Source organism: Dermochelys coriacea, chromosome 7, assembly GCF_009764565.3.
Source record: "Dermochelys coriacea isolate rDerCor1 chromosome 7, rDerCor1.pri.v4, whole genome shotgun sequence".
Taxonomy (NCBI): Eukaryota; Metazoa; Chordata; order Testudines; family Dermochelyidae; genus Dermochelys; species Dermochelys coriacea.
In genome coordinates, this window is record NC_050074.1 from 10,430,735 (window position 1) to 10,453,176 (window position 22,442).

General features: G+C 40.9%; 1 protein-coding gene across 25 annotated transcripts in view; it reads right to left on the reverse strand.

Annotated features, from left to right (window-relative positions):
- Positions 1-22,442, reverse strand: part of FOXP1 (forkhead box P1) — a 510,145-nt gene that overhangs the window by 363,537 nt on the left and 124,166 nt on the right. The gene's annotated exons all lie outside the window — the stretch shown is intronic.

Genomic DNA, 22,442 nt, shown 5'->3' on the forward strand with positions numbered 1-22,442 from the left:
ATTTATGTGAATCTTCAGTATTTACACAAAACTTAAATGTTTAATATGGTACCTTGGTTCCTTCCCTAGCCAAGTATGAGAAAGAAGCTGTGAGAGTTGTGTGCTACTGCTTAAGTGACACAAAAAATTCCACATTCAAATGAGTTTTGACTGCCTAATGATGTGTAGGAAAATATTGTACTTAAGGGGAAAAAAGTAGGAGTCTCTTCTCCACTTAGCTTCAGTGGGCCTTTGTAGTTCCTTGGGAAAGAAGAAGCAAACTCCTTGTGTGGTGGACCAGCAACAGCACTCTATGATCAAAGAGCCTCTTAAGCCCTTATCCTGCAAGTGGATCTGCACAGAGCCCCCACTGAAACCAAACCGGGTTCCACCCACGCAGACACAGTTTGCAGGATTGGACTTTACTCTTTGCTGGGAGAGGGAACCAACTAAAGGATAAAGGTTAAATTATCTTTTATATTTTGTGAAATTACTAAACATTCAAAATAGAAAGATAGAGATATGAGGTGATGCCCCAGGATTCCCATGCTTTGGCTTACAGCTTACTAGGGCAGAAGAACACAAATTTAAGTGATTTCAGAACCAGTAAGATTTTCTCATCACCCCTGATGGTCAGGTAACCAGAAAAAAAAAAAAAAAAAAAAACTTCACTCCCAGGGCAATAGCAGCAGTAAGAGCTCTAACATCTGCCCAGCGGCCATAACCACTAGCACCATCCCTCTCATTAAGCACCTGTATTGTCCATCTGCACGTGGGAATGGAAATGAGGCAGGAAGAGTGTATTTGTTATGTAGCTGTTATCAGTCAGTCATTCTTCAGATTTGTCTGTCTCTTCACCTGCTTTTCATGTTGAACTACCAGAGGAGATACTCTGATTCTTATCACTTTTCACATATGACTTCACATGGTCTTAGACAAGGTAAACAGACAAGCTGTGTGCTCTGTAACATTTGCTTTAGAGGTTTCAGTGGTTAAATGTTTGAAGCTGATACAAAACTAAGTGACATATTGTCTGAATGTTTCACCAAAATAACCAAGATGTTAAAAGTTTGGTGTACTTACTCTGTACATTACATAGAACTATGCACGCATCTATCAACATACTGTACGCAGAACAGAATGTGGAGCTATGTCAACATATCCTTCTTATACAAACCACCAAGAGGATCATTCATTCTATATTTCTTTATTTCAAATATGCCCTACTCCTAAAACAGCAAAATCCATGATCTGCAAAACTACAGAACCTGTTCCCTGGCAAGCTGTGATTGCTATCTTACACATGTACAGTAATACCTAGGATACTTCTTCTAGAGAGAAATTGTATTGAAAAATTATAGGGACATCCTGTTACTAAATTAATTCGCATTCCTAAACCACCAAAAGCCAAGATGCTCAGAAATTACAGGGACAGAGTCCATATAAGTACTTAGAAAATTTATAAGGCTGAAAGACTCCCCTCCTTCATAGCCATCCAGCACTGGTCTAGATGGAGAGGATACGGAAAAAGACATTCAATGAAGTGGCATTCACAGAAGCCAGGCCTTCATGGAACAAAATTTTACATGAGCCAAAGTACCTTCAGGATACAAATTCATTTACACACTTAGGAGTAAACATAATGGAGCCCCAGCATTTCAGGGTCATTTTCAGACATGATCAGAAGAAATCATCAATTCCTAACTGAATTTATCAATAAAATAAAGAACATTTTCCTTCTACAGCTGATTCCACCTCCCACTGGACTCTTCATCCAATAACAATACACTACAGTTTTACAACATCCTCAGTCAGAGGATCTCAAAATGTTTTACAAACATTAATGAATTTAGCTTCACAATGAATCCAGATCTTCTGACTTCCAGCCCAGTGCTTTAGTCACAAGATCACCCACTCTCCTAGCACGGTATCTTCTCCTCCAAAAAGTCCAGATCTAAAGATTAAGCTCTAAATCCAAGATCGGGGGTTTCTATTGTCAATTTTAAATCAATGAAAGTCATTTTGCTAATTAATTAGAGGAGGGGTGAATAAAGGAGACTGATTTAATTTTATTAGTACTCAAGAAAGAAGGCAGATAGATGATCCCCGTAGATTGAACTCCTCTCTTTTTAGAAGTACAACATGGACATGGGCACTGACAGGGTAAGCTTCTTAACACTGCATCATCAATAAGCATCATCCTTCTTTTGTAGGTGTCAGAGGGGTGTTCCACATCCCATACCCATTCTGCCCTTTACTAAAGCTGCCAACAACAGTGTCAGCTGATGCCTGCTGTGATGTGGACATTTACCAGGAACTAGACTTCAACCCAAAGGCAACCGAGTAGCAATTAGTTAATAATGAGTCTCAACCATTGCCAAAGAGGGCTAGATTTGAACTGCTGACCTAAAAATGAAAGACTACGCATCCAAACATGAGTCCCCAGAGTCATCTGGTTCCCATGTAGATACATTTTCACAATGCGTTTTCATATTTGAAGCATCAGTAAATACCAGAAGTTTCATTTTTCACATTTGAAACTTCTCTTTACTCTTGTTTAAGCTTTTGGAGAGATTGGGGGAAAATTAGGGACTGTCCACAAATGAAAGCAAATACTTTTAGTTTCATTATTTACACACGAGAAGACCGCATGGAGTCTGGCAGACTCTTGCTTCTAATACAAACCCCAAAATGCAAGCTTTACAGGCAGTTTTATTTTGTTTTTTAAATGGAGTTCACATTTAGTTAGAACTCTTTAAATCTAAGTGGTTCCGAAGGGTTTACTTTTAATTTCAACTTTTCTTCTCAGCTACAAATAAGTACATTAATCTTTAGCTCCATTTCCTGAGGGTAATAGGAGTATACTACAGGCTTTTTCTTTTTTTTTGGTGGGGGGGGGGGGAGAGAGGGGGAAGAGAAGGAAGGTTTCTGGACTGAAGGAGAATGTGGTTTGATCTGCCCTCTCACTCCATATTAGGTATGAAATACACTGGAAGAACTGTTTGAAGAAACAGTCCAAAACATACAAAGGCTGTGGATGAGAAATGCAGTCCAATACACAGTTTTCTCCTCATTTTTCTAAACACACAGCTAAAATCATTTTATTTACTCAATATCAAGGGGGGGGGGAAGAAGACAGTTCTCAAAGTCTTTATTCCATTTTTTACTCAAGTGAACATGCAGATGTCAACTCATTGATATTAGAAAGGTATTTGCGTAAGTAAGGAATGAGCAAAAATGGAGTCAAAACCTCAGGGTCTGATCCTGTGGTTAAACTGATTATTTATCTAAAAGGAAAAAAATGCAAAAGTTAAACTTCCTGCAGAAATATTAATTGAGCCCCACTACACCCACTTGATATATGTTCTAGTTTTATTTGTCCTTACAAGTATGTATTTTAATAATGTTTCTGTTTATAGTATCAAATGAATATTATAAAATAGACAGGATCGGTGGTGTAGTCAATTTAAAGTTATAGGCGACCCTGCCTTCTGCATTTCTCTTTACTATTAGTATTGACTAGCAACCTCAGAGCGCATTTAGTTTCCTTTTTTAAGAAAAGAAAAAGACATGGCTGTGTGTAAAATATTATTTAAATGATTCAATTAGACTTTGAAGTCCCTGCTTGACATCGGTGAATGGAATGTGGGGTGGGGGCTGAGGGTTTAAACATACATCTTTACTGCTGCTACTGTTTGGCTGCAGGCAATCTTCTGTAAGGCTGGGTTAATAGGGCAACACCACATCTGCTTCCACTGTAATCAGTATGGCTTGGCAACTGGAGATAGACGCTTAATATTTTCTTTTAAACATGGTAGCTTAGAATTTGCAGAATATTACAGAATGCAAAAATTGTGAAAAGACCCGGAAGTCTACTGTTTTGAGACAGAGCATGGAAAAGTTCGCAAAAAGAAAAGGAGTACTGGTGGCACCTTAGAGACTAACAAATTTATTAAGAGCATAAGCTTTCGTGAGCTACAGCTCACTTCATCGGATGCATTACATGGAAAAGTTGTGCGTCTTCTGTTGTTGACTGAAGCAATGTAGCAACTTTGGCAGGGAGGGAAGAGGGTTCCCCTCAATGAGCAGTTAACAATCATTTTCATTTAAACTGTCCCAAGAACAACCTTCTGCACCTCACAAAGCTTCATTAGGCCTCTTATAAGTGATTTGTTAGAGCAGGTCAAAAACTTTGTTTTTATGTTGTGAAGGGATGGTAGAAGGGGAATAAAAATTTTGCAGTTTGAGGGCGGGGAAGAGGCAAGCTATCATGTTTTGTATAACAAACAGCTAAACATCTTTGCAGAGAACTGAAATCATTTTTCAGTCTCTCATCACTCTGTTATTACCCACTGAATTTATTTAAGCATGGTCACGGATGCATACTTTGCCAAGCACGACCAGCCTGATCCAAAGTCCATTGAGGTCAATGAGAGTCTTCCGTTGACTTCAGTGGGCTTAGGATCAGGTCGTATGCACATCAAGTGTCCAAGCTGGCCAACTTTATTTTCTCTACAAAGTTGAGCAGTTTAAGTATTTGTCTGCCTGACATAATTCAAACAAACAGCTGAACACATTTTCCTCAAACAACTAAGAAAAGAAACAAAAGGAAAATCACTTTTGGTTTGAGCCATGCTTGGAAAAATTCAGTCTAAGAGATGATTATTTTGTACAGTTAGGTTTGACAGAGTTATAATGGAAACCATTTTGCAAACTAAGTCAGCCACTAATACAACATATATACTAAACTATAACAGTCACTACCGGTATGCTAAACTAAACATAACCATCACGTTTTCATCTACAAATAAGGTATACACACAAATTATGAAACTCTTATTACTACAATATCATACACTGATGACTGGAATTTAGCACGGTCACATCTTTAATCCTAATTTCAAGAATGTACGCATACTAACTGGAATCTTCAGGATGATTTCACATTGTAGCAAGGTGAAAGCTAATACACATTCTCTTAAGCACAAATGTAACATGAAACATGGCAAAGGCAAAGCAAAGGTTAAGCAGCATTTGACTGATTTGTACCTCATGGGAACTATAATTTATACACTGCATTCATCCACAGTAAAATAGTTCAAACAGCATGAATTAAAAACCTGTAGTTTCCTACTTCTTTTTTTAACAAATTGGTACACAGCCAGTTTTTAGTGATAAAAGGTTTCTATCAAATATCAAACAGAGAGAAGGTGCAGTGTTTTTACACTCTCAGTATCATTGTATTTTATTGCACCTTTCAATGATCCTTACAACTACTATCCATTATAAAACAACAATAGTCTATCCATACTCTGAAGGGATGGATTAATCTCTTAGAACCTCACCTGTGACAATCAAACCTCTATAGAAATTCCCAGTATTTAAAATCATTAGCTTCATATCAGCACATAAAAATAAGAAAAAGGCCATCGGACAGATCAAACAATTGCTCGGAGTCTGGCCATCGTGATATGAGGTCATTTGTGGAGGAGCAGAGTCCAACAACATTATCCATACTTACCTTTGAAAGGTATGGTCAACTAAGGACCATTCACGCTGCTATGCATAGCTGTCCAGACTTCCCTTAAATACAATTGGCATACTTCAGGTGACTTGAGTGAATAGAAGTTTTACCTAAACTCCCTAGTAAGTTATAAGAGGCTGTACAACAAGAATGTTAAGACAAATATATTGACATTCACTCCCCTAGGCTAATCTAAAGTCAACCTGCAAGACTGGGGTAAGTAAAAAAGTGGCTTATAGTCACCCAAGCCCAACTCCCCTACCCAGGTGTGCTTGAGCTCAGGTACTCCTCACTATCTAGCACTATTTGTATCCATTACAAAAAACACTATTTTTACTAGCTATTCTAAGGCCAAATTTTGTCCTACATGGCAAGATAGAGGCTCCCACTGACAATGTGTACTCACAAATGCTTTTGAGGGCAAAATATAGGCACTTTTGAAAATGTTATGGTAGACCTAAGTCCCATTTTCAGAAGTGATTTTGCCATTTCCAAAATCAATATGACCTAATCTTCTAAATGCCTAAATCACTTTTGAAAACGGACTAAGGCTTGTGACAATTTTACTCTTAGAAGTTAGTACAAAGTGAACAGAAGTAGTTAAATTGTGACTTTTAAAACATCATACTCTCAACAAGTTGTCACTTGGTAAATTGCATAAATCTTTACAGGCTCTCAGCATTGGAATTAGGAAGCATCACACACACATCCCACAGCAAAACAGAATTGCTGAGAAGGCCTTTGCCAAAGAGACGTGTGTGATTTCTGTCAACAAGGCAGACACTGATTCAGCAGAACTTTGGCAGAATGTCTGTTGCCCCTGTATACTACCTTAGGGCTACCAGGTTCTTACACCATGTCCATTATCATGGCCAGAGTGCCTTCATGAGATCGGAGTGCTGCACTAAATCACTAAAGGGCCCAATTCTGAAAATCTTTACTTACATAAATGTTTAAGCCTATCGGAGTGCAGGGAACTGCGTACTTGGAAATAAGTCTAGGGTCAGTACATTCTGGGTCAGTACATTCACACCTTTCCTATGCTCTGACTGGCCGAGAATTCGGTTTCAGCATTATAGTCGAGAGAAAATATGTACTAAGAATTTTAGCACTCAGGATGTTCTTTAGTCATTTCAGTGGTTTGATGTGGCACAGGAAATATTAGTGCATAGTCTGTATTTTCAGTCACACTCACCTCAACATTCTCATCAAAACTACAACATATAGAAAGAGTCAGATCACTGAGATCACCAAGACTGAAATTATGAGCAATATGACAAAAGTTGGAGTTGGGGGAGGAAGGTGATAAAGACTCAGCCAAATGTTAACTATCATTTCATAGTCTGATATCTTATTTCCATTCCACTTTTAATAAGAACTGCCCCCAAATTTAGAGTTCAATTCAAAAGAAGTATTCAGCAGCAGATAGGCGCCCTGGCTCAGCTAAGCTTCACAGATCTATTGGATTCCATTCAGACTCATCTCCCATTTCACACCATTAGTAAAAAAGTTCCTTCTCTCCCACTAACCTCAGAGGTGCTTAAACACCACAGTTGCTGATGTGATATAGAACCTAGAAAGAGAGAAGTTGTCTCCATAAGTGCTTATTAAACACTTACACCACTGAATTTGATCATTGAAGATCCCACTGTTCTTAGTGTCCTGGCCTTAAATTCTCCCAGAGTATCAATAGGATTTGGTAATCTTCATTTCCTCTTCTGAATCAGCAAATTACCTGGGCAATCTCTTCCAGGCACAATATAAAATGGTTCTACCCCGGCAGAAGCCCCAGAGCATAGCTGCTACTGCTGATACGCCATTTACACTCCCCTGGCACCACCCAGAGTGAGCTGAGGCCCAAATCCAGGATTTTTCCCCATTTATTTCTGCAACACTCTGTTGAAGAATGCCTTAACTTTGAATTGTACGGATCTGATAATGCATAGTACATCTTTAACATTAAATAAATGCCATTTTTTGTTCATGAATTTAATAATGAGCAAGGTTCTCAAGATACAAGAAGTCCAGCAGCTTCAATAAAAATATCAACATTAAACTGAACAGGTTTATTTTAAACAGATTTAATACAATAAAATAATTTTGTAAAACCTACTAAAATGCAGCTGCGATGTAGTTTTCTTTTAACAAATGCTTTGAAAGAACATTACATTTTCTATCAATATTTTTTAAATACATAAACCTTTGCACATTTTCCAAAAATAAACAGCAGATCATGTGCTAAATTAGACCAATCTTTCTATTCAGATTGTGGAAGATGACCTAATCATGGTACTGTAGCCAGTCCTCCAGGATTGTCCTGGAGTCTCCAAGACTTAAAGATTAATCTTTAATTAAACAATTATGTTCTGCGATGAAACCTCCAGGAATATGTCCAACCACAACTGGCAACCCTGAGGCAGCCAAAATTAAATGTAGACAAAACCCTTTAACATCTCTGTGGATTCAGAAACCAATCTGGGCTTACAGCTTTCACGAACATTAACGGGAATTCTGCATGTTAGGCATCTCCAATATCAGATGCTCTGTTTATTTCCACTCTCCCGATCCACAACAAAGCTATCTTGGATTGCTCTAGTTTTCCTCACTTTAGTTCTTCACCTTTGAAACCAGGTAGTCAAAGTTGACTGAGGGAGATTGAGCTATATTTCTTCTAGAGCTCATCCACACCGCCGCTTCTTTTTTAACCGTGACTATCGAGAGCTGTAAGACACACTCTCTCCCCTTGGGGGGATGAATGCAGGACCTCCGCAGCATTTCCAGCCCTTGACAGTTAAAGGAGCAAGAGAGCAACTAGCTCTAGCAACTAGCTCTGAGCTCCCACATCTCAACTCAAAAAACTACACAAGTTTGACCACAAAGTCTCTACTTTTGCTTTAAAAACTGGCACCTGTGTGAAGTACTAAATCTCCTTTTGAAAGGTAAAATGCTCTGTGAATGACTGTGTTTCTTTGTTTCTGAATTGCCCTAAGTTAGTCTTCTAATTGATTTGCACTCTCACCGAATTAAAAACATAGGACACAGACAGCATGCCAGTGAAAAAATATGTCAAGAGCAAAAGTTTACAAATTTAATTTGCAACTGTTTTACCAAAACAGCTCAGTCCACTCCTTCAGTTTTGGAAAGTAATCAGCTTTTGTTAGAGGAAGTTACCAGATCCTAAACAAAAGTATTATTTTTTTAAATTTTATTTCTCAAGAGATTAAGGCCAGTTTTTCAGTTAAGAAAAGGTAGATATTGCAAATGAGGCAATGCTGCACATTAGAACGTTAAGGATTTAAGATATCAACAACAAAATACACATGTGCCCTAAAAAGTAGCCGGAGAGAAAAGATTATGAGCCAAATTCTACTCTCAGATATGCTAGTGTAAATTCCAGTGATGCCCAGAAGAGCTGCATCAGTCTAAATGACAGGAAAAACTGGCCTCTAAACTTCAATTCCTACTTCTGGTTACAGCCTCTGACAAATAGAGTATTAGTAACACATAAGAGAAAGGGTTAAGGAGAGGTCTCAGTCCCATGGTTTAACTGCATAGTGAGCACTCCCTGCCCAAATTACAGCAGAGTGTACATCCAACAACAGATGCCATTTAGACAGGGGCTTTCCTTGCCCTGAGGTACAGTTCAGTTTGTCCATTCTACTGTGCAATTACAAAATCAATAAAACATCCCTCTGAAACTCCCTGGACTAGTGCCGACATGCAGACAGTAGTCAATCTGACATTTTTTGCTGTTTCCGTTATTACTACCGTCAAGCATTCTGAGAAGCAAGACATCAAAACCAAGTCATGGGCTGAAAACAAAGAGGAAAAAAAAAAAAAGGTAAAACTGAAATTTCGTTCATAATATCACATCAGTCTTTGTGAAATCATACAATACTAAACATACAAACAAAACCTGCTCAAAATTATCAAAGAGGGCACTGGAATATACAAGTGTGTTTTTAAAAAGCATATTTATTCCATCCCCCTTTGTGTCTAACAGACTGCTATTCCATTGCAATTTTTAGTTGGGTTTTTTCTCTTCAGAGCACCTCACCTTGGTGGCAAACCCCTAGCACTTCAAGATCAAAAAGACATACTAAGAAGCAAACAGCAAAGCCCACTGTGCTTGCATGTGCTAATGAATGCTTAGATATGAACTCTACAAGAGGAAAGGTGGGATTGAAACCTATCCAGCCATCTATTTCTGAGCATGTTGTCCGAAACACTGAAATATACATAGGAAGCTGAAGCATAGTGGGAGTGGAACCTAAGTGAATAAGGCTATAAAAAGGAGGTTCTGTAAATACATTAGGAATAAAAAAAGGCAGAAAGAAAGTGTAGGCCCGCTACTTAACGGGAAAGGAGAGCTAATCACAGATAACACCTTATCCTTCTTGGTGCTTATGCAGACTGAAGCAAAAGAGGCATTAAACAGATTAATTGTGACCAGATGCTTAACACTATTAATATTAACAAGGGGTATAGAACACAAGACAGAATAGGGAAAGAACAACTTAAAGAATATTCAAAGAATTTATATGTATTCAAGTCAGCGAAGCCTGACGAAATTCATCGTGGCATATTCAAAGAACTAGCTAAAGCAATCTCAGAACCATGAGTGATTACCTTCAAGAACTCCTCGAGGGCAGGTGAAGTTTCAGAGGACTGGAGAAGGGCAAATATAAAACCTATCTTGAAAAAGGGGAACAAAGAGGACCCAGGGAATTATAGACAAGACAGCCTAACTTCAATATCTGGAAAGATTCTGGAACAAATTATTAAACAATTAATTTGTAGAGATAAGCAATAGCCAACATGGATTTATCAAGAACAAGTCATGCCAAATCAATTTACTTTACTTCTTTAATAAGTTACCGGCCTAAGGGGTTGGGGGGGGCGGGGGAAGCAGTAGATGATATATTTTGATTTTAGTAGGGCTTTTGACACAGTCCCACATGGAATTCTCATAAACAAAGGAAATGTGGTCTAGATTAAATTATGAAAAGGAGGGTGCACAACTGGCTGAAAAAGCCACACTCCAAGTCATTATCAATAGTTTGCTGTCAAACCGAGAGGATCTAGTGGGGGCCCACACAATTCAATATTTTCATTGAATGCCGTGGCTACTGAAACGGAGAGGAGGCTTACAAAATCTGCAGATGACACAAAGCTGGGAGGCGTTGCAAGCACTTTGGAGGGCAGGATTAAAATTCAAGAAGATCTTAAAAAACTGGAGAATTCACCAAGATGAAATTCAATGAAGACAAGTGCAAAGTACTTCACTTCGGAAGGGGGGAAAAATGCAGTAATACAAAGTGGGGAATGACTGGCTAAGCAGTAGTACTTCAAAAAAAGATCTGGTGGTTAGATCTCAAACTGAACAGGAGTCAACAATGTGATGCAGTTGCAAAAAAAAAAAGGGGGGGGGCTAATATACTGGGGTGTATTAATAGCATTGTTGTATATGAGACATGGGAGACAAGTGTCCTGCTCCACTTGGCACTGGTGAAACCTTGGATGGAGGATTGTGTCCAGTTCTGGGCACCACACAGTAGGAAAGATGTAGACAAATTGGAGAGTCCAGAGGAGAGCAAAAAACATGATTAAAGTTTCCGAAAACCTGACTGATGAGGAAAGGTTAAGAATCACACATGTTAAGTTCTGAGGAAAGAAGACCTGAGGGGGGACCTGATAACAGTCTTCAAGTATTTTAAAATCTGTTATAAAGATGACAATGATCAATTGTTCTGTATGCCCACTGAAGGTAGGACAAGTAGTAATGTGCTTAATCTGCAGCAAGAAAGATTTATGTCAGATATTAGGAAAAACTTTCCAACTATAAGGGTAGTTAAGCACTGGAATAGACTTTCAAGGGAGGTCACAGAATCCCTGTCATTGGAGGTTCTGAAGAATGTGTTAGATAAACACATGTCAGGGACAGTCTAGGTATATTTGGTACTGCCTCATAGCAGGCGGATGAACTAGATGACCACTCGAGATCCCTTACAGCCCTACATTTTATGATTCTATGAATGAATGCTATTTGAAAATAAAAATTCAGGAGTATGGCTACAAAGAGGGACAAACTGAATTAATGTGTTCTGTTACTATTCTTCCATCAAACCAAATATTCAGATGAGATTTAACTGAAAAATGTAATCTGGGACTTGCCAAGAAGAGAGTTTTTCTTCATAAAATAAACCTCAGTCTAAAGATACTATAAAACTCTTCTATAACAGTAAACAAAAAAAGTGGAAAATTTAGAAGCGAGTCTTAAAATAAGAAAAGGAGTACTTGTGGCACCTTAGAGACTAACAAATTTATTTGAGCATAAGCTTTCGTGAGCTACAGCTCATCTGATGAAGTGCGCTGTAGCTCACGAAAGCTTATGCTCAAATAAATTTGTCTCTAAGGTGCCACAAGTACTCCTTTTCTTTTTGTGAATACAGACTAACACGGCTGCTACTCTGAAACCAGTCTTAAAATACTTCGTACAAATTTCATTAATTACCATTGTCAGGTGTTTATTTTTCCACTCAGTTAATTACAACATATTTAATCACTCATTTCAAACTCTAAAACCTGGAATGTACTGTCATCATCCCACATCTATACTTATATCTCCAGTAAAAACATCTAAAATTCTTCCAAACTACTTCTACTGTACTTAAAAAACTATAAAAACTTGTCACTCTGGAATATGAAGTTCGCTATTTATCCACAAGCCAAGTACAATACAAGAAAGTGACTCTGCAAGCTTTCCCCAACTGCCTACCACGAAGACCACAATCCTGAACTGAAAAGACCACCCTGGGAATAAGAAGCCATTCAGATTTCTTACCAGCTAATTCCTGAATCTTCCTTAAATAGACATTTACAAACTTGACACGGTGATTTTGTGATGTGAACTACTGTCTTTATCCATTAATGACCCGTTCAGAGGTCTTTCCTAGTAAGGAAAAAGATTACATGGATGAGTTAGTAAGGGTGGTCTTCACTCTGTCTCAGTGTTACATGACCATTAAAAACCTTTTACGTTTTATAAAGTTTCATAAGAGCTGCTTTAATAATTAATTGAATTTCCCTACACTCGCAGATTTTAATCCTGAGCTCCGACAATAAAATAAGTAATAATATTTTGTATTGCTGTGGCCCCTTCCATCCAAGGATCTCTATAGGCTTAATAATAATTAGTAGCAGTATCATGTATTAATTAAGCCTTACAACAATAGAATTAGTGAGGTTAAATAGTCTTTACCACATATTAGAGAAGGTTGGTATGCTGTAGGAAGCTTACATTCACCACAAAATAGTCCAAGTAACAGAAACTGAGAAGATCCCCGAGTTTGGCTTCTAGGAAGTAGTGGGACTTGCTATCTCAGTGCAACATAAAATGGCCAAGATTTAACCCGACGCCAGAGAGGATTCAAATGGAAACTGCATTTTAAACTTAATCGCTGCGCAACAACTGGGGCATCATTATGACAGATGCAAAACCAAGTTGTGGGTGCCTGACTACTGATAGATCACTTTTGCTTTAAAAGTACATCATATGTCAATCACAATTAAATTCCTTGTGCTCATCACAGTGGCTTGCAACCAAGCGATCAGAAAAATTAGTTTGCGTTCAACCAATGAAGCGTTCAAAGGCTTCCCACTCTGCTCTGTATCTGGCATCAAAAACCAGACAAAGAACTGGTAGGAGAGACTTTGAAAAATCACTAGATGGTCAGCACAGAAAGACCTGTAAACCAAAATAAAAATAAGCATTAAAAATATGCATGTTGTACAAACAGACAAAGATGATTCCTCGCTGGAGCAGAAAGACCTCTAACTCATCACTGGCTTTGAATACTTGTGAGCTATCAGGTATTTCTTCACCTTGGGTAAATATAAATCATTCACTGCTGAAACAATTTCCTTCTCTTTCTCCAACCAATATGTGTATATGTGTGTGTGTGTGTGTGTGTGTGTGTGTGTCCCCGTCCGTCCACCGGCACACTGTGCTATTCAAATACACATTAGAGCTCACTAGATGGTATGGCCTGCAAGCCTGACTCTGTTGCCATGAATTAGGAGCCACAGTGTAACCCATGAATGATAAGCCTAAACTTCTGCATAGATTCTGCATAGTTTTATCATCCATACCAAAGTATTACACTGTCTGCTTGTCTTATTATTTAATCTGTGCCAGTTTGTAACTGTATGCCACAAGATTTTTTTTCTTTTCTAGGAATGGAGCTACGGAGAGAGGATTTTAATTTGTTGGATACAATATATCCAGTATGTACACTCAATACGCACGTGATTTCATAGAACTATGTGCACAGATAATGCACACGTTCAGTTCCTCACCATCTCACTCAAACATGTGACCTGAAATCTAACCTCAGCAAGATTAAGATGTTTTACCAAAACAAAACAAAAAAAAATTCATGCACAGTTAAAGCCTATTGTCTTACTTGTGCATACAAAAAATGAGGCAGGAGTTCAGGTTTTGTGCTCAAGAGTGAAAATGAGGGCTTGCAAGCACGCACTGTGGATTGTTCTGCGTTGGATTTGAAAGTGAGTCAGTTGTGAAGCTGTGTACATCTAGGTCGGGGTGGGCAAACTACAGCCTGCGGGCCACATCCGGCCCGCCAGCCGTTTTAATACAGCCATTGAGCTACGTGTAGGGGCAGCCAGGGGACCCCACCCCAAGCGCCACCCCCACAGCTCCCATTGGCCAGTAACCATAGCCAATAGGAGCTGTAGGGGCGGCACCTGCAGAGGGGACAGTGCACAACAGAGCTGCCTAGCCACGCCTGTGCGTAGGAGCCAGAGGGCATACATGCTGTTGCTTCCAGGAGCTGCTTGAGGTAAGCGCTCCCCCGAGCCTGTATCCCTGAGCTAACTCCCCGCTCCCCAAACCCCTGCCCCAGCCCTGATCCCCCTCCTGTCCTCCTAACCCCACGGTCCCAGCCCGGCACACCCTCTTACACCCCAAACTCCTCATACCCAGCCCCACCCCAGAGCCCGCACCCCCAGCAGGAGCCCTCCCTGCCCCAGCCCAGAGCCCCCTCCTGCACCCCTAAACTCTTCATTTCTGACCCCACATCTAAGCCAGCACTCTCAGCCAGAGCCCTCACCCACCCAACCCCAATTTTGTGAGCAATCATGGCCTACCATACAATTTCTATACCTAGATGTGGCCCTCAGGCCAAAAAGTCTGCCCACCCCGGTCTAGGTGCATATTTAGGTTTTAAGATATTTGGCCCATAAGATGTCGGAGCAGAGGTTAGGGAGGACATGAATGTTGGGTTAAACTTGTGATTTCCTGATCTTTTACCGATATTGTAAGAAAGGAATGAAGCTTTCCATCCAAATTGAAGATTTTCAATAAGTGCGTGAACCTGTCTTTTTCAAGCAGAGGGAAATACTGGGCTGCCACAGGAGGACACAGCAGTCTCTGGAGAGGAGCTGCAAACTCGGGGGTTGAAATCCTGTCCCTAAGGAGTAAACAGGAGCTCTGCCATTAACATCAATGGGACCAGGACTTTGCCCAGGGCCTCTGACATTCTGGCCTGCCATAATCACGGTCTCCATACCCCCTTGTAAGTGTTAGGAGCGGGAGGGTTGCAACCCAGTTGGACACACACTGAGCTTCCAGACCCAGATGTCTACCCTTCCTCAGACAAACCTGTCCTGGTTTGCAAAAGGAGGGGCCTGGTCTGACAGACCAGAGAAGCTGCTGAGGCTTATTAAAAACACAGGATGGCCAGGGGTAAGGTGATGCAAAGGATTATGGAAGAAAACAGGAGGGCACAGGTGGGCATGGGGCTGGGGATTGGACAGCGAAGCCAAGAGTTTGGCAGGGAGGCCCACTGCCCAGCATGCTCTCTACCCCCATCGCAACCTGTATGTTGTCTTTCTCCCTCAGCCAGGTTCCCCCTAGTTAAAAGCTCCCTTTTGCAGTTACAGGCTGAGACATGGAGGCAGAGAATGAATCCATCTACTTGAATCCATCCAGTGTCAGCCGTCACATGACTTCTCTCCCAACATGCACTCGCGCCATCCTCTAACACCTAGACACACCCACACTGGACTGATTCATCTGACCCAGTTATACATCTTCTCATCCTCTCCCGTGTCCCCGGCCCCCGAATACTCACCATCACCTAGCCACTACATACATCACTTCTCTCCTCTGCAGATTCCTTTCCACATACACCCAGGAATATGGGGGAGGAGGGGTGAGGGAGAGGGAGAAGACGACCTACTCCCCACCTGCCAAAGTGGACTGAGAACTGAAGGATCTCTTGGAGACAGGGGTTGTTTCTCTTCCTCCTGCTCCTCATTCTGGGAGGCTTAGAGGAGGCAGTTCACTTCCCCTTCCTCCCCAAGGGATGGGCAGGGGAGGTGGGGGGAGAGACAAGAGGGACATGGATGCTATTGGCTCTGCAGGTCCTTGTGCCATCCACTACACAAGCAGACCCAAGTGCCTCCCTTAAACCCCAAGTCACGGTAGGGAAGACACTGAGTGTTCAATGTCCTCCACTGCCATTTGCTTGACACTGCCAGCACTGGTTGGGGGTGAGGGGTGGGGGAATTGCTCTCTTTGGCAGCTGTCTCCTAAAACCAGGCCCAATGCAGTATTTTCAGTTATCTTACACACACACACACACACACACACACACACACACACACACAGCTCCCAGTTAAGGCCCTAATTATGAGCATCTGACAACAGGAGATTACATTCAGCTATTTGTTAATGACTGCTATAAAACATTCTGTCAATGTACAGCCAAGTTCTCTCTCTCATTCCTAGCCCTTTACATTTTCCCACTGTACTGCAGGCTGTCGTCCACTGAACAACACTGAGTTCCTGTAAAACAACAACCACCACCTCCTCCCCTTCCTGGAGGACAAGAGGAATTTTTAAGGAGCAGGGCTGCATCTCCACAAAAGCTGGCCTCATGAATTTAAAGTATTTAAAAAAAAAAAAGTTATTTGTGGCCTTCTTTGGAGTGGGTTGTTTTGTTTTTTATTATTAAAGGGATGGGAAACCTCAAAATATTTAGATTTCAGGTTTGGAAAGCACACATTTGCTATCCAAAACTTGTATGAACTAAGCAAATCCCTGGAAGCTACCAAATTAGGCTGAAAGTGGCCTGAGATTTTCAGTTCTTCTCCAACTCCTTCTGTACCATAAGAACATCTTCTCTGATGTTATTTCAGTCATTTAGGTTCCTGTCTTGGCTGGAAGAAAAGGAGTACTTGTGGCACCTTAGAGACTAACAAATTTATTAGAGCATAAGCTTTCGTGAGCTACAGCTCACTTCATCGGATGCATTTGGTGGAAAAAACAGAGGAGAGATTTATATACACACACACAGAGAGAACATGAAACAATGGGTTTATCATACACACTGTAAGGAGAGTGATCACTTAAGATAAGCCATCACCAACAGCAGGGGGGGGAAGGAGGAAAGCCTTTCATGGTGACAAGCAGGTAGGCTAATTCCAGCAGTTAACAAGAATATCAGAGGAACAGTGGGGGGTGGGGTGGGAGGGAGAAATACCATGGGGAAATAGTTTTACTTTGTGTAATGACTCATCCATTCCCAGTCTCTATTCAAACCTAAGGTAATTGTATCCAGTTTGCAAATTAATTCCAATTCAGCAGTCTCTCGTTGGAGTCTGTTTTTGAAGCTTTTTTGTTGAAGTATAGCCACTCTTAGGTCTGTGATCGAGTGACCAGAGAGATTGAAGTGTTCTCCGACTGGTTTTTGAATGTTATAATTTCACAGAATACCATGGTTGGAAGGGACCTCAGGAGGTCATCTAGTCCAACCCCCTGCTCAAAGTAGGACTAATCCCCAATTTTAGCCCCAGATCCCTAAATGGTCCCCTCAAGGATTGAACTCACAACCCTGGGTTTATCAGGCCAATGCTCAAACCACTGCGCTTTGTGTCCATTCATTCTTTTATGTAGAGACTGTCCAGTTTGGCCAATGTACATGGCAGAGGGGCATTGCTGGCACATGATGGCATATATCACATTGGTAGATGCGCAGGTGAATGAGCCTCTGATAGTGTGGCTGATGCGATTAGGCCCTATGATGGTATCCCCTGAATAGATATGTGGACAGAGTTGGCAACGGGCTTTGTTGCAAGGATAGGTTCCTGGGTTAGTGGTTCTGTTGTGTGGTCTGTGGTTGCTGGTGAGTATTTGCTTCAGATTGGGGGGCTGTCTGTAAGCAAGGACTGGTCTGTCTCCCAAGATCTGAGAGAGCGATGGCTCGTCCTTCAGGATAGGTTGTAGGTCCTTGATGATGCGTTGGAGGGGTTTTAGTTGGGGGCTGAAGGTGATGGCTAGTGGCGTTCTGTTGTTTTCTTTGTTGGGCCTGTCCTGTAGTAGGTGACTTCTGGGTACTCTTCTGGCTCTGTCAATCTGTTTCTTCACTTCAGCAGGTGGGTATTGTAGTTGTAGGAATGCATGATAGAGATCTTGTAGGTGTTTGTCTCTGTCTGAGGGGTTGGAGCAAATGCGGTTATATCGTAGCGCTTGGCTGTAGACAATGGATCGAGTGGTATGATCTGGATGAAAGCTAGAGGCATGTAGGTAGGAATAGCGGTCAGTAGGTTTCCGATATAGGGTGGTGTTTATGTGACCATCGCTTATTAGCACCGTAGTGTCCAGGAAGTGGATCTCTTGTGTGGACTGGTCCAGGCTGAGGTTGATGGTGGGATGGAAATTGTTGAAATCATGGTGGAATTCCTCAAGAGCTTCTTTTCCATGGGTCCAGATGATGAAGATGTCATCAATGTAGCGCAAGTAGAGTAGGGGCATTAGGGGACGAGAGCTGAGGAAGCGTTGTTCTAAGTCAGCCATAAAAATGTTGGCATACTGTGGGGCCATGTGGGTACCCATCGCAGTGCCGCTGATTTGAAGGTATACATTGTCACCAAATGTGAAATAGTTATGGGTCAGGACAAAGTCAAAGTTCTGCCACCAGGTTAGCCGTGACAGTATCGGGGATACTGTCCCTGACGGCTTGTAGTCCATCTTTGTGTGGAATGTTGGTGTAGAGGGCTTCTACATCCATAGTGGCTAGGATGGTGTTTTTAGGAAGATCACCAATGGACTGTAGTTTCCTCAGGAAATCGGTGGGGTCTCGAAGATAGCTGGGAGTGCTGGTAACGAAGGGCCTGAGGAGGGAGTCTACATAGCCAGACAATCCTGCTGTCAGGGTGCCAATGCCTTGCTTACAGACAGCCCCCCAATCTGAAGCAAATACTCACCAGCAACCACAGACCACACAACAGAACCACTAACCCAGGAACCTATCCTTGCAACAAAGCCCGTTGCCAACTCTGTCCACATATCTATTCAGGGGATACCATCATAGGGCCTAATCACATCAGCCACACTATCAGAGGCTCGTTCACCTGCGCATCTACCAATGTGATATATGCCATCATGTGCCAGCAATGCCCCTCTGCCATGTACATTGGCCAAACTGGACAGTCTCTACGTAAAAGAATGAATGGACACAAATCAGACGTCAAGAATTATAACATTCAAAAACCAGTTGGAGAACACTTCAATCTCTCTGGTCACTCGATCACAGACCTAAGAGTGGCTATACTTCAACAAAAAAGGTTCAAAAACAGACTCCAACGAGAGACTGCTGAATTGGAATTAATTTGCAAACTGGATACAATTACCTTAGGTTTGAATAGAGACTGGGAATGGATGAGTCATTACACAAAGTAAAACTATTTCCCCATGGTATTTCTCCCTCCCACCCCACCCCCCACTGTTCCTCTGATATTCTTGTTAACTGCTGGAATTAGCCTACCTGCTTGTCACCATGAAAGGTTTTCCTCCTTCCCCCCCCTGCTGTTGGTGATGGCTTATCTTAAGTGATCACTCTCCTTACAGTGTGTATGATAAACCCATTGTTTCATGTTCTCTCTGTGTGTGTGTGTATATAAATCTCTCCTCTGTTTTTTCCACCAAATGCATCCGATGAAGTGAGCTGTAGCTCACGAAAGCTTATGCTCTAATAAATTTGTTAGTCTCTAAGGTGCCACAAGTACTCCTTTTCTTTTTGCGAATACAGACTAACACGGCTGCTACTCTGAAACCTGTCTTGGCTGGAAATCACACTTAGCCAAACAATTGAGACCATCAAAAAAGTTTGATTCAAGTTGGCTTCTAAAAAACAAAGTGTTCTGTTCAATCCCAGTTTACCCATTCCAGTTTTTAAACAGTACATTTCAGCACATTGAAGCAAGGTTCCTTGTATATACTACCCATTTGTAACTTCCAGATAGCACTGGCTGTCAAAGGGGATAGCACCCTGGACCTGCAGCACCAAAGCACAAAGCTCCTTGCACAGACTTGAGCAGAGGAAGTAACTCCTTCCATTGTGAGTAACCAGCACACGCCTATCCTTTTTGAGGATGGCAACTAGAGGGAGACATGATCACACACAAGGAAAGAGATTCAGAATTGCCTAAGAGATTTATGAGTACAAGTCCCAGGTAAAGTCAATTGAACTTGAGCTTCTAAATCCCTTGGACACTACAAAAATCTTCCCTAGACCAGTGTATTAAAAAATCGATTTCCACTCACTACGTCACATTATATACAGGTTTTGTTGTTTTTTTTTGTTGTTGTTTTAAGTCAAACCCCACAGACTGTTCAACCCCAAACAGTTCACAATGGGGCATTCACTTTCAGCCAGAGGACTTTTGAAAATGAGCGAAGAAAACACAATGAAAAAGACTTTTGTCTGGCTAAAGTATGCCTACTAGAAATTAAATATGCCTTGAATAGTCTGTTCATAGATATCTGCTTATAGAAGTAAGGACTTGACTATCTCTTTGCTGATGTTGATGCAACTGAAGGATTAAAAATGGACACATCCAGGAAATGATGGGAATAGGAGACATGCTGTAAAAACTATATGATTCTGACACACTTGCAATGTTTTAATGTTATTTCATGCTTGAGGAACACCCCACAGGTTTACATTTGAAACAGCTAGGTGGTGTACGGCGCGAGCATATGTATATAAAGAAGAGGACTGAAATTATTTTTTTTGCTCTAGCCTTGATAGAATAATAGTTGTGATTTCTAAAGGTCCGCATGCATTCATATTAAAAAGCATAAAGGCAGACAAATTAGATCAATACAAAAGGGTAAATTCCGGTATTTAAGCCAATATAATTTAAACTAAGTTTAAAAAACCATCAGAAGCCATCTGAATTTTATGACATCGGTCTTGTTTATTTGTAAGAAAAAGGTGAGGCATCAATATTCTTATTTTCTATTATCCTTAAAAAAAAAAGCCTGCAATGGCACCTATACTTGTGACATTCACTGTTTCAGATAACTGCACATTGTAGTTGCCATCTGTAGAGATTTCTCTGTCACTGAGAAAATGAATTACAAATTTTGACACAGCAAATATTGAGATGTCAAGCGACATCCACCATTTTCATCTTTAAAAAGTGAGAACCTTATCCCAGTTTTTAGAGCTTGTTGGCATTTGCTGTTCAATTAGAACAGTCATGGGTGGAATTTTCAAAAATGGAATTTTCCAAGCCTCTCAGTTTGGTTGTCCAGATGCCATTAATTTTAATGGGAAATGGACATGTAAATCCTTTAGGTAACTTTGCAAGTCTCACCTTACGGCTTTAAGGGTGTGGTTCTGGCTCACCTCGGAGATCCATCAACAGTGAGAACTGCATGCTTTTGAAAGTCTTCAATTTAATTTCAAAAAGAATGCAAGTCACAAGATACACAATATTGTGAACAAATCCTTTGATGCTGCTCTATGGTGAAAAAGTCATTATTGGACCCTGTTATTTTTACTTCAACCATGGGAAGACAATATGACACAAGGAAAACACAACACTGAAAGGATCCTAACAAAATGTTGCCACCACAGTGGAACACCAGGGAATAGTTGTGAAACATAAAGGTGCACATGAAACTTGGAAGCAATGAAGGGCACTGATAAATCCTAGTGGCATGTAATAGAATGTCTGCTAGCTTGAATTTTAACTCACAACACAAGAGACAATTTGGAAGCTTGAGTGTAGGCTTATAATCCTAACTACTTCTTCCATTTGTGACTTAACATAATTGCACGTGTAATGCAGTCTGTGAGGGAGGTATAACAAATGCAGTAGTCATGCTCTCATTTTTCTGAAACTGTTGCAAGACAACACACTACACAATGCAGTATATGTACTGGCCATAAAGTTATCCAGACAGTTGTTTTGGTTGCCTGAATGCTGACTACAACCAGGTCCTCTGGATGCACGTTACTGGCTTTTACAGTTTCCTAAAAGCATTTCACTGGGTCTATTGAACAATGTGGGGATTGCAGAAAGGCCCTGATGATAGCAATGATGTAATTAAAAGCCGTGAGTGGAAAACACAAGTATTAGAGTCCTTTTTCCAGCTATAAAAACTAATTAAAATGTACTTTTAAAAATAGTTTAAAAAAAAAATAAGGTCAAAACCAAAACACACTACCTTCCCACACCCCGCTTCCCCGTTTCAGTAACTTCCTGGCTCAATACCCAGGAAGGAAAACCTGTGCACCATAGCAGGTCTCTGAGCTGCCTATTCTGCCCAGGAGTAACACGATACAGAAATTCTCTCATTCGCTCAGAGGCTAAATATGGCCCAATTTGATAGTAACAAAAGTTACTCATGGTTGTGAGTGACCTACATGCAAGGAATTGGTGGTCTCGGTCTATTTCTGAGTGGAGAAGTGTGAACATTATCAAGCTGCATGGCAGTTTGTTAGCAGTTTCAGTAAAGGCTAAAGATCAACTCTGGTAGGCATTGAGACTGAAGTGAGTGCTCAACCATAAAGACATCCCTTCAGAACAGTTTGCTCCACAACGAGCAGCAGTAACTCCACTG